The sequence below is a fragment of the Dendrobates tinctorius genome, unplaced genomic scaffold, assembly GCF_039654945.1.
Source record: "Dendrobates tinctorius isolate UK_male_01 unplaced genomic scaffold, ASM3965494v1 ptg000103l, whole genome shotgun sequence".
Classification (NCBI taxonomy): domain Eukaryota; kingdom Metazoa; phylum Chordata; class Amphibia; order Anura; family Dendrobatidae; genus Dendrobates; species Dendrobates tinctorius.
In genome coordinates this window covers 33,244,481-33,255,627 of record NW_027361771.1, presented here as the reverse complement: position 1 = coordinate 33,255,627, position 11,147 = coordinate 33,244,481, and positions in this window count along the sequence as shown.

Genomic DNA, 11,147 nt, shown 5'->3' with positions numbered 1-11,147 from the left:
GGGGATGTCCACTAGTCAGAGGGCTGTGGAGTCAGTAAGCCAAACCTGCGACTCCGACTCCTCAATTTCCCTTACACCGACTCCATGACTCCGACTCCCACATATATTACTTATATTTAAGTGAAAAATGTATTGTAGTACAATGTGAGCATCAGACATTAAATCATTTTTATGATACAATAATCAAGATATTTAGAAAGAACATATTTATTGGAATACAACTTTAGAACACAAAAAACTGTAATAAATTGTAAACATGTAATACACTATGTAATATCGATTACATATATATATACAGTATATATATCACTATGTAATAAACTATGTAAGTGGCAAAAAACAGTTTAAAAAAAAACATACTAAATAACATTTGTGCAGTCTATGAATTTGTTCTAAGAAATAAAATTGATTCCATCGGATCCTCCTTCATAGATGACCTCAAATCTGACCTAATAATTTTAAGGCCAGAGAACAACCTCTCTACACTAACTTGGGTTGGAGGCAAAGTCGTAACCACATGGGCAACATCTCTAACAATTTCCAAGTATAAAGGAATTGCCTCATGCACAGTCAGTTTTGATGAACGGTTGAATTTTTCTTTGAGAACAAGTGAAACATTTTACTGAAATATGGTCAATCTGCTTGCTATAGGAGACAGAGTGAAATCTTTTTCCTTGCAGCAACTCTTTGCCAGCTCCATGTCATCCAAATACTTGTCAAAGTCAAACTCCTCATCTGATGAGGATGAAGATATGGCAGCAGTAGCACTGTCAGGACCCGAGTCCTCTTGCGCCTGGCAGTCCTCCTGTAGGCCACTCTTCCTAACTGCTACCTCAGTCAGAGCTTCTTTTCCTTTAGTAAGCTGTTGATCATCAAGCAATATACGATGACTTGGGTCCACATAAACAGCTTCCAGAAAAATTTTATTTTCCAATAGCTGTGTCTCTCTACGTTTCATTGAAGCAGAAATGCCATCTGCGATTAAACAGCAAAATAGCAAGTTCTTCCACTCCCTCATGAAAATGCCAGGAGTTAAATCCTCAGCTTGTAATTTTTTAGTCACAGTAAATGGGTGATTAAGCAATTCCTTCAATTCAGCCACCTGTGTCCATTGACCTTCATTTAGGGTTACCTGAGGGTTCGCCATATCTATAAGAAACGGTTTTAGTTGATCAACAATTTCCCTTTCCCAGCACGTCTCTTCAAGATGGAATCAATTTTAGGGGTTCTGGCGGCAATAACCAATTTCCTCACTTTTCCAATCAGATTTCCAGCATGTCCCTCTTGCAGACTGTCTCTTATTGCCAGCTGCAGCGTGTGCACAACACAGCACATGTGATGAATAGGAAAGTGTTTTCAAGCAGCTTCAACAAGATCATCTATTTCTACAGTATAATTTTGCTCTTCTTCTGTAGTAATATCTGTTCCTCAGTTACATGAACAGCACTGTGGCCTTCCATCTCAAACATACTGAATCCTAAATGTTCCTCTAGCTGTTGTTCATTACTCTCATTCATCAGTGTAATTGTACTTATGTTTGAAGCATTGTCCGTTACAATAGCAAGAACCTGTTCTTTTTTGAGTTTGTAATTTTGCAGAACTTTTTCCACTAAGGCCTGGAGAAACTGGCTGCTGTGATGAGCTTTAGTATCTTTTACTGCCAGCATGTTGGTAACAATTTTTGTTGTCACAAACCTATCGAATATTGATGGCAAAATAGTTCACTCTGTGACGTGTGCAGGCATCCATTTTAAGAAACATGAAGCATCTTTTTAGAGTCTTTTTAAGATCTTCCTTTTGTTTAAGGGCTTCTTCAATCACTAATTTTCTAATACTTTCTCTTTCCAGAGAAACACCAAGTTTGGGGGCCATTTCTCCATTAAGAGCTGTAAAAGCTGGTCGTGCAAATAATGATAATGGTACACCGTCCTTCACAGCAAGCTGTCTGAGCTGTCTTTTAGACATATCTGCTGTCATTGTTACAGTAACTTTGTCACTTACAAAATATCTTGTTAATGATGTTTGAGACGCTCTTTCCTCCTCCTTTGCCTGGCAGGAAGTGTTAGTCTGTGTGCTACCTGGCTTTCATTCTTTTTGGTACAGATATGATATGGAGACAGATATGGATAAATGGATATATAGATAGATAGAGCAGATTTCTAATCTGCTTTTGATATTGAAAACATTATCTATGAGCTCAAAAACCTTTCAGGTGATGCGGTTTTTTTAAAAAGCTGATCTGCTTTTGCAGCTGAAAAACGTATCCACAAAAAACACAGCAAAAACGCTGTGTGTGAATGTAGCCTTAGATCAGGAATAGAACAGCCATTTATAGGGCATTTCATAACTTTCCCAATTTCCTATGAAAAAATATTCAGCACATTCTGCATTGAATTACTGTACCCAATTTATTATATATTTTAGGAGTCTGAGTCGGTCCATTTTATACCGACTCCAACTCCACCAAAATGAGCTCCGACTCCATAGCCCTGGCCCATCTTAAATACCATATTCCCCATTGTACAACACCAATACCAAAAAAGTTCAGATGCTGTGTAAATTGTAAAGAAAACAAGAATACAAGGAGTTAGAAATCTCTTCTAGCCATAATATATTGACAACAGAACATACAACACAGATCAGAAGTGTAAAGCTAGACGTTTTGCAATTTCATTTGAAAAGAAATTAACTACGGTAATTTAGAAATTGATGGCAGCAACATATCTCAAAGTTGGGAGAGGGTTAACAAGACGCTGCAAAATTAAGTAGCGCTAATGAAATAATCATTTTATTTCTATAGCGCCGACATATTCGGCAGCACTTTACATTTTAGAGGGGACTTGTACAGACAATAAAGACATTACAGCATAACAATAATCACAAACAGCAGATACCAGGAGTGAGGGCCCTGCTCCCAAGCTTACAATCTATGAGGAAAAGGGGAGACACGAAGGGTGGATGGTGACAATTGCTTGTGTTGCACGGTCCAGCCATCAATGTAATAGGGTGTTCACATAACACTGCATGATCGAGTCACTAGTCAGTATGTGTAAAGAACAGACACAGAGGGCTATGAAGTGCGTGGAGGGTGAGAACAGATGCTATGAGGGTCCTAATTTGGAAGAAAATGTTGTAAGGGCAAAATGGGAATAGTTGCATAAGTGAGTTGAGGCAATAGACCAGTCTACAGAAATGCGTTTTTAGGCCATGCTTAAAACTGTAGGTATTGGGAATTATTCTTATTGTCCTGGGTAGTGCATTCCAAAGAATTGGCGCAGCACTTGAGAAGTCTTGGAGACGGGAGTGGAAGGTTCAGATTATTATGTTTATCTTAGGTCATTAGCAAAACAGAGGGCGCAGGAAGGGTAGTAGACTGAGACGAGGGAGGAGATGTAGTGGGGTGCATAACTGTGGAGCGCTTTGTTGGGTGAGAGTGATAAGTTTATATTGGACTCTGTAGCGAGTGGGCTCCCTTTATTATAACCTTTTCCCCTCATTGGCTGGGCTATTCCCAAACCTTTAAAAGGGTTGTCCACTACTAGGACAACCCCTTCTTAAACTAATGTTTGGCCCCGATAAAAAACCCAACACTTACCTCCTGTTGCGGCGCTGGCACTTGCTCTCCCCAGGGCTCTCATGCGATGTTGTGACACGTGACCCCGGAACCCAATCAGCGCTGGCGTCACCGTTCCCGCCTTCGTATGGATTGAACATGAAGGGGAAGCCAGGGATCAGCTGCAGCCCAGACTTCCTCTTAATGTTCCATCCGTACGTATGCGGGGACAGTGACGCCAGCGTAGATTGGGCGCCGGGCTCATGTGTTACAACGTCGCACAAGAGCCCCAGGGAGGGCGAGTGTCAGAGCCAGCACGGGAGGTGAGTATAGGTTTTATTATTTTATTGGGGCCAAACATTTAGTTGCAGAAGGGGTTGTCCAAATAGCGGCTAACCCATTTAACTGTTCCTAAACCTGTGCAACTTACCGTACTTGCTACTTCCTGAATCTATTGTGCCCACAACTGCACTTTCCCTAGCTTATATCTGATACTGACGCTATATTCTATGCTATGCATTAACCCTGCACCTTGGCGCCTATAAAGTTCTATGAACGATAAAACACTTTTTTTCATTACAAAGGACATAACCGGTTTCTTTATAAGGGAGACGCGTATGACCGTTCGTGTCTCGCTTTGACTATAACATGCCCATTACAGACTATATAGCCTATGGACATGTTCAGATGTCATTTTTTGCAGGCAGACTATGAATTGATCAGTCAAAAAAAAAGATTTTTTCCCAACAGAATAAAATATGTTTGCTGAACCTCCACTTAAATTGGCGGGCACAATACCCAAATTCGGGAATAAAGTATGACTCAGGGCTGGCGTCAGACCAGCAGGAAGATATTGGATGGGTAGAGACACACCGATGAAGTGCACATTTTTCCTACGACAGTCCTCATACTGTGTATTAACTCCCGCCTATCTCTGGTATGGGTACTAAACCTTATTGTTCCCTCAAGTTTAGAACTATTCGGGGATTAATAATGCTTGATCTATCAATGATATACAGTGGATACAGAAAGTATTCAGACCTCTTTAAATTTTTCACTAGTGGTTTCATTGCAGCCATTTGGTAAATTCATAGAAGTTCATTTTTTTCTCATTAATGTACACTCTGCACCCCATTGTGAAAGACTCCAGGTACTTTTCCTGATCTACATGGTCAGATAAGTGCACAGAATCAGTCGGGAATACTCATGCCATAGCAGTGTGAGAGTGGGAGGGCAAAGACCCCCAGTAACAGTCTCTGGGGGCCCACTGTTCAGTTACATGCAAATATTACATTACCCTCTTTCACAACTTTGCCTCTGCTTCTATAGAATAATAAGCTGGGTAGTTTGTTACATGAGTGATGAGATGTTGCCCTGATGTGTACAAAGTGAATCAAATGAGTCAACTACTGCTCATGTTGGGGAATAAGTGATTTACTCCTCCACAGGGGCCTACCGGGAAATTTACCTGTTCCCCGGGGGCCAGTCCGAGACTGGACCATGATATTTATTGTCTTTGAGCTGTCCCTTTGCGCTCAAACCATTGTTATTCAATAGGGCTGTTCAGATTAGCGTCTTTTTTTCACAGATCAAATCTGTGGTGGAAAAAAACTGCAGCATGAGCTAGTTTCTCCCTTATCTTGGATGAGAGTTACCTATTCAAATATATGGATGCGCAAAAAACAACAAACGGATCAATTGTATAGCGTCTGATTTTTACACATATCACAATTCTAGAAAATTGTTCTTGTATATTTTAATAACTGCTAATGTATAAAAACAGACATATGGCTGAAAATTAAGATTAAAAATTGACTATTTTTTTCTTATGGTTGAAACCAGAACTATGTCTATGTTTCTGTGAACTATGACGTTGGTTACAGGTGATAGGCCATTGATCAATTTTTAATATTTATAAATCACACGTGTATTTGAGGGTTTTTTCCTATTTTAATGTCCATATCGTCCATATATGTATGTGCGGCCGCTAGGGATGAGCGAGTATACTCGCGAGTATTCGGTACTTGGCGAGTAATGCGGTACTCGCAGTACTCGGTACATAGCGAGTATTTCACTACTCACCTCACAATATTCGGGTCTCCCGCTCAGCATGTTAGCCAATCACAGTAATGCTGCAGCCTTCTTGGTTGTGGCATTACCATGACTGGCTGGCCGCGCAGCGTCATAGATCAGTCATAGTCTATGACTCATAGGCTCTATATAAGCCCTGCCGCCGCCATTTTCTGCACATTGCATCCAGAACACAGCTGGTGCTAGCATAGGGAGAGTGTGAGCAGCTGCTAGGGAGAGTGGTGCTTTTGTAAATCATCCATAAATCATCTCAAAAACACAAATGCTCTTGTGAGAGCTACCTGGAGTATTTTAGTAGTAGGTGACTGTAGTGCAGGGAGACAGGCAGGAGCGTTACAGTACATACATAGTACCTTAATAAGGTCAGGGAGTAGTGACAGTTTTCCCAGCTATTTTTGGGGTCACATTTACCCTTGCAGGCCAATTTGTTTGCCCTTGCGGTGCTGTTTGCACACCGAATAACACGCACGGTACTGCACAACTGAGAAGCAGCCAGCACCGCTGTCTTCTGTGGTGACTGGCGAGCGAAATCTTGAGCTTTAACCTCAGGCCAATTTTTTTGCCCTTGCGGTGCTGTTAATAAAACACAAAGCAGTACTAGGCTGTAGTGCTACCTTCCACAAAGCACTAACTGCTCCTTGTTCCCCAATATCTGCATCTGCAACTACAGTCATATGTAAAAGTTTGGGCACCCCTATTAATGTTAACCTTTTTTCTTTATAACAATTTTGGTTTTTGCAACAGCTATTTCAGTTTCATATATCTAATAACTGATGGACTCAGTTATATTTCTGGATTCAAATGAGGTTTATTGTACTAACAGAAAATGTGCAATCTGCATTTAAACAAAATTTGACCGGTGCAAAAGTATGGGCACCCTTATCATTTTCTTGATTTGAACACTCCTAACTATTTTTTACTGACTTCCTGAAGCACTAAATTGGTTTTGTAACCTCATTGAGCTTTGCACTTCATAGCCAGGTGTATCAAATCATGAGAAAAGGTATTTAAAGTGGCCACTTGCAAGTAGTTCTCCTATTTGATTCTCCTATGAAGAGTGGCATCATGGGCTCCTCAAAACAACTCTCAAATGATCTGAAAACAACATAGCTTTTCAGGGGAAGGATACAAAAAGCTGTCTCAGAGATGTAACCAGTCAGTTTCCACTGTGAGGAACATAGTAAGGAAATGGAAGAACACAGGTACAGTTCTTGTTAAGCCTAGAAGTGGCAGGCCAAGAAAAATATCAGAAAGGCAGAGAAGAAGAATGGTGAGAACAGTCAAGGACAATCCACAGACCACCTCCAAAGACCTGCAGCATCATCTTGCTGCAGATGGTGTCACTGTGCATCGGTCAACAATACAGCGCACTTTGCACAAGGAGAAGCTGTATGGGAGAGTGATGCGAAAGAAGCTGTTTCTGCAAGCACGCCACAAACAGAGTCGCCTGAGGTCTGCAAAAGCACATTTGGACAAGCCAGTTACATTTTGGAAGAAGGTCCTGTGGACTGATGAAACAAAGATTGAGTTGTTTGGTCATACAAAAAGGCGTTATGCATGCGCTGTATTGTTGACCGATGCACAGTGACACCATCTGCAGCAAGATGATGCTGCAGGTCTTTGGAGGTGGTCTGTGGATTGTCCTTGACTGTTCTCACCATTCTTCTCTGCCTTTCTGATATTTTTCTTGGCCTGCCACTTCTGGGCTTAACAAGAACTGTACCTGTGTTCTTCCATTTCCTTACTATGTTCCTCACAGTGGAAACTGACAGGTTAAATCTCTGAGACAACTTTTTGTATCCTTCCCCTGAAAAGCTATGTTGAATAATCTTTGTTTTCAGATCATTTGAGAGTTGTTTTGAGGAGCCCATGATGCCACTCTTTATAGGAGAATCAAATAGGAGAACTACTTGCAAGTGGCCACTTGAAATACCTTTTCTCATGATTTGATACACCTGGCTATGAAGTTCAAAGCTCAATGAGGTTACAAAACCAATTTAGTGCTTGAGGAAGTCAGTAAAAAATAGTTGGGAGTGTTCAAATCAAGAAAATGATAAGGGTGCCCATACTTTTGCACTGGTCAAATTTTGTTTAAATGCAGATTGCACATTTTCTGTTAGTACAATAAACCTCATTTGAATCCAGAAATATAACTGAGTCCATCAGTTATTAGATATATGAAACTGAAATAGCTGTTGCAAAAACCAAAATTGTTATAAAGAAAAAAGGTTAACATTAATAGGGGTGCCCAAACTTTTACATATGACTGTATGTCACAAAAAACCCAAGTTCCCAAAAAGCCTGTTGTGAAGGGACAGGGACATAGACGTGGGGTTGTCAGTGGTACCCGACAAGGCACTGAGTCTGGGAGACTGAAGAAGGTTGATGCATCTATGTTCCAGGCAAAAATTCCTGGTCTGAAACGTAAACGTGTCTGGAAGCGAAAAGAGCAAGAGGAGATACGGTCTTGGATGGCAGATAAGGGATCAACGAAATTTTCTAGTAGCACCCAATATTCCACTACTACACAGTCTACTGTCAATACACAGAAAGCTGGGTCATCCAATTCTCAACCTGTTCCTACTTCCTCCCCCCTTCAGCAGTCACAGGAAACATTTGACCCCAAGCTTGGCCACTCTGATGATCTGTTCGTACATATGATCCTTTGGTTGCCTCTGGCCTCTCAACGTGCAACATTGAAGAGGAACATGAGGAGGTATCGTCTGTTCATGGCCAAACATTTGAAAATATATGGCCAGAAGAAAGCCACTTTCAGCCACGTGATATACCGGCTCAAGAGGTGGAGGCTGATGATGATGAGACACAGTTGCCATCTGGCCAGCCGACAATATCAACACGGAAGGAGGATGACATGGACGACGAGGTGGTCGATGATGAGTCCACTGATCCGACCTGGATCGTTGGCACGCATAGCCAGCACAGCAGCACAGAGGAAGAAGGTGGATACGTAGCACCAGCAAAGGCACCAAGAGCTACTGGTTTGAGCAGAGTGTGAAGAGTCCAACTGTTGCCAAGAGCAATCTCTCTGTGCCCCAAGTCAAGGCAAGGGGGCGTTAATCCTCTGTCTGGAATTTTTTTTCGGATAGTCCTTCTGAACCAAACATTGTCATCTGTAGCATATGCCATATGAAGCTGAGCAGAGGCCAGGGCAAAGGCAACCAAAGCACCACTAGTATGAAGAAACACATAGCAGCCAAGCACCCTAGTTGGTGGGCGGAACAATAGGGTACCAAATCGGTGTCTGCGGGTCAAACCACTGCCATGTCGCCTGTGATCTGCCCTTCCCAATCTGCTGGCCAGGAAGCAGATGCTCATGCCTCTTGCTCACAAGCTGCGATTGCAGAGACACAGGACACAACAATCCCATTCACTTGTTTGTCCCAGCCAAGCGTCCAGTTGTCTGTGTCCCAGATCTATGAAAGGAAGCGTAAATACCAACCCACGCACCCACAAGCACAAATACTAAATGCGCACATTGCCAAGTTGCTAGCCGTGGAGATGTTGCCATTTAGGCTTGTGGGGACACAGTCTTTCCGTGATCAGTTGGCTGTGGCTGCCCCACGATACTCGGTTCCCAGCCGGCACTATTTTTCCCGGAGTGCCGTCTCCGCGTTACACCAGCATGTGTTAAACAATCTAAAGCGTGCTCTCACCAACGCTGTAACCAGGAAGGTCCACCTTACAACAGACACGTGGACAAGTACTTGTGGCTAGGGACGATACATCTCTGTCACGGCACACTGGCTCAACCTGGTGGAGGGTAGGACAAAGTCGCAAACTGGAACATCACATATCCTACCCACGCCACGAATAGCGGGCCCAACATCAACCATGGTTTCCGCCTCATCATATACATGCTGTCTCCCCTCTTCCTATGCTGAATTACCCTCCACATCACTCCCAAGTTGAGAGCTGTGCAGCAGAGGATTGGCAACACGCTCTGCTGAAGCTGATCTGTTTAGGTCAAACACCACACACTGCAGCAGAGCTGTGGCAAGGAATAAAACAACAGACCTATCAGTGGCTCTCCCCACTGCAATTCGAACCCGGTCTGGTTGTCTGTGATAATGGGCGTAACCTGGTGGTGGCTTTAAAGCTAGGGAAGCTGGTACACGTGCCATGCATGGCTCACGTGCTGAACCTAGTGATTCAGAAATTTATCAAAACATACCGACTTGCCATACCTACTTGAGAAGGTGTGCTGTATTTGCGGCCATTTCTGCCATTCCTCTACCGCTGTTACCAATCTTGCAGCGCTTCAAAAGCAATTTAATTTGCCAAATCACCGACTCATTTGCGACCTGCCCACACGGGGGAATTCAACATATATGTTGGCAAGGATTAGTGAGCAGCAGAGGGCACTTGCTGAATACAAGCTTAAACATACCCATCAGACTGTGACTCAGGCAACGCACATAACAACTGTCGAGTGGGTGTGGATCGCTGACATTTGTGAGGGGCTTGATAACTTTGAGTACTGCCCCAACCTCGTTAGCGGTGATCAGGCTACTATCAGCATTACCATCCCTATACTATGTACGTTGAAAGAATCGCTGCATGGAATCTTTGAGTGCCCATCAGTTGGGTATGGAGCAAGATTCCACACTGTGTGATCCTACCCAGCCCAGCCAATATCATGAGGCAAGATTGGGTGATGAAGATGAGGAGGAAAACGAGGAGGGAGAGGATATCTTTTTCTGTGGTACCGAGGGGACCCCTCATGCTACTGAGGGGAATCCCAACCCCAGCTTCATGTCTGTCAAGCATGGGTGGCTGGAGAGGAGGAGGTGGAGGAGAGTCAGTGGGAGGAGAGGATGGATATTGGTCCTCCTTCTGGGGCCACAGAACATTTGCCTCTTTGCAGCTTGGCACACATGGCACAGTTCATGTCTGTCTGTGCCAAGACACTTGTGTGATCCACATTTTCAACAGCAACCTATACTGGTTGACAACCTTTCTCGACCCACAGTACAAGGACAAATTTCCTTTGCTACTGTTGCAGTCACCAAGGGGTTTCACAGTTGAATCCTTCAAGAGGGTCGTTGACGATCATTTCATGACATCACACTCAGACACAGCTGGTAACAGAGGTAACAGCTCTTTGCAACAGCATGCATTAATGGAGAGAGATACGCCAAGCAGGTCCAAAAGAGGTGGTGGTAAAATGTCCACAAACTGGGCCATCTTCAATAAACTGGCTCATCACCAAGGACTAGCTGCAACAGTAACAATATCAAGGAGGGAGAAGTTGAACAACATGATCAACGACTATCTAAGTGACCATACCTGCATCCTTCCTGATGCTTCAGTACCGTTTAATTACTGGGTATCCAAGCTGCACAGTTGGCCAGACCTCTTCTTCTATGCCTTGGAGGTGCTGGCCTGCCCTGCTGCTAGTGTGATGTCAGAGCGTGTTTTCAGTGCCGCTGGGGCAATCATCACAGATACACGCACACGGTACACTACAGAGAATGCAGACAGG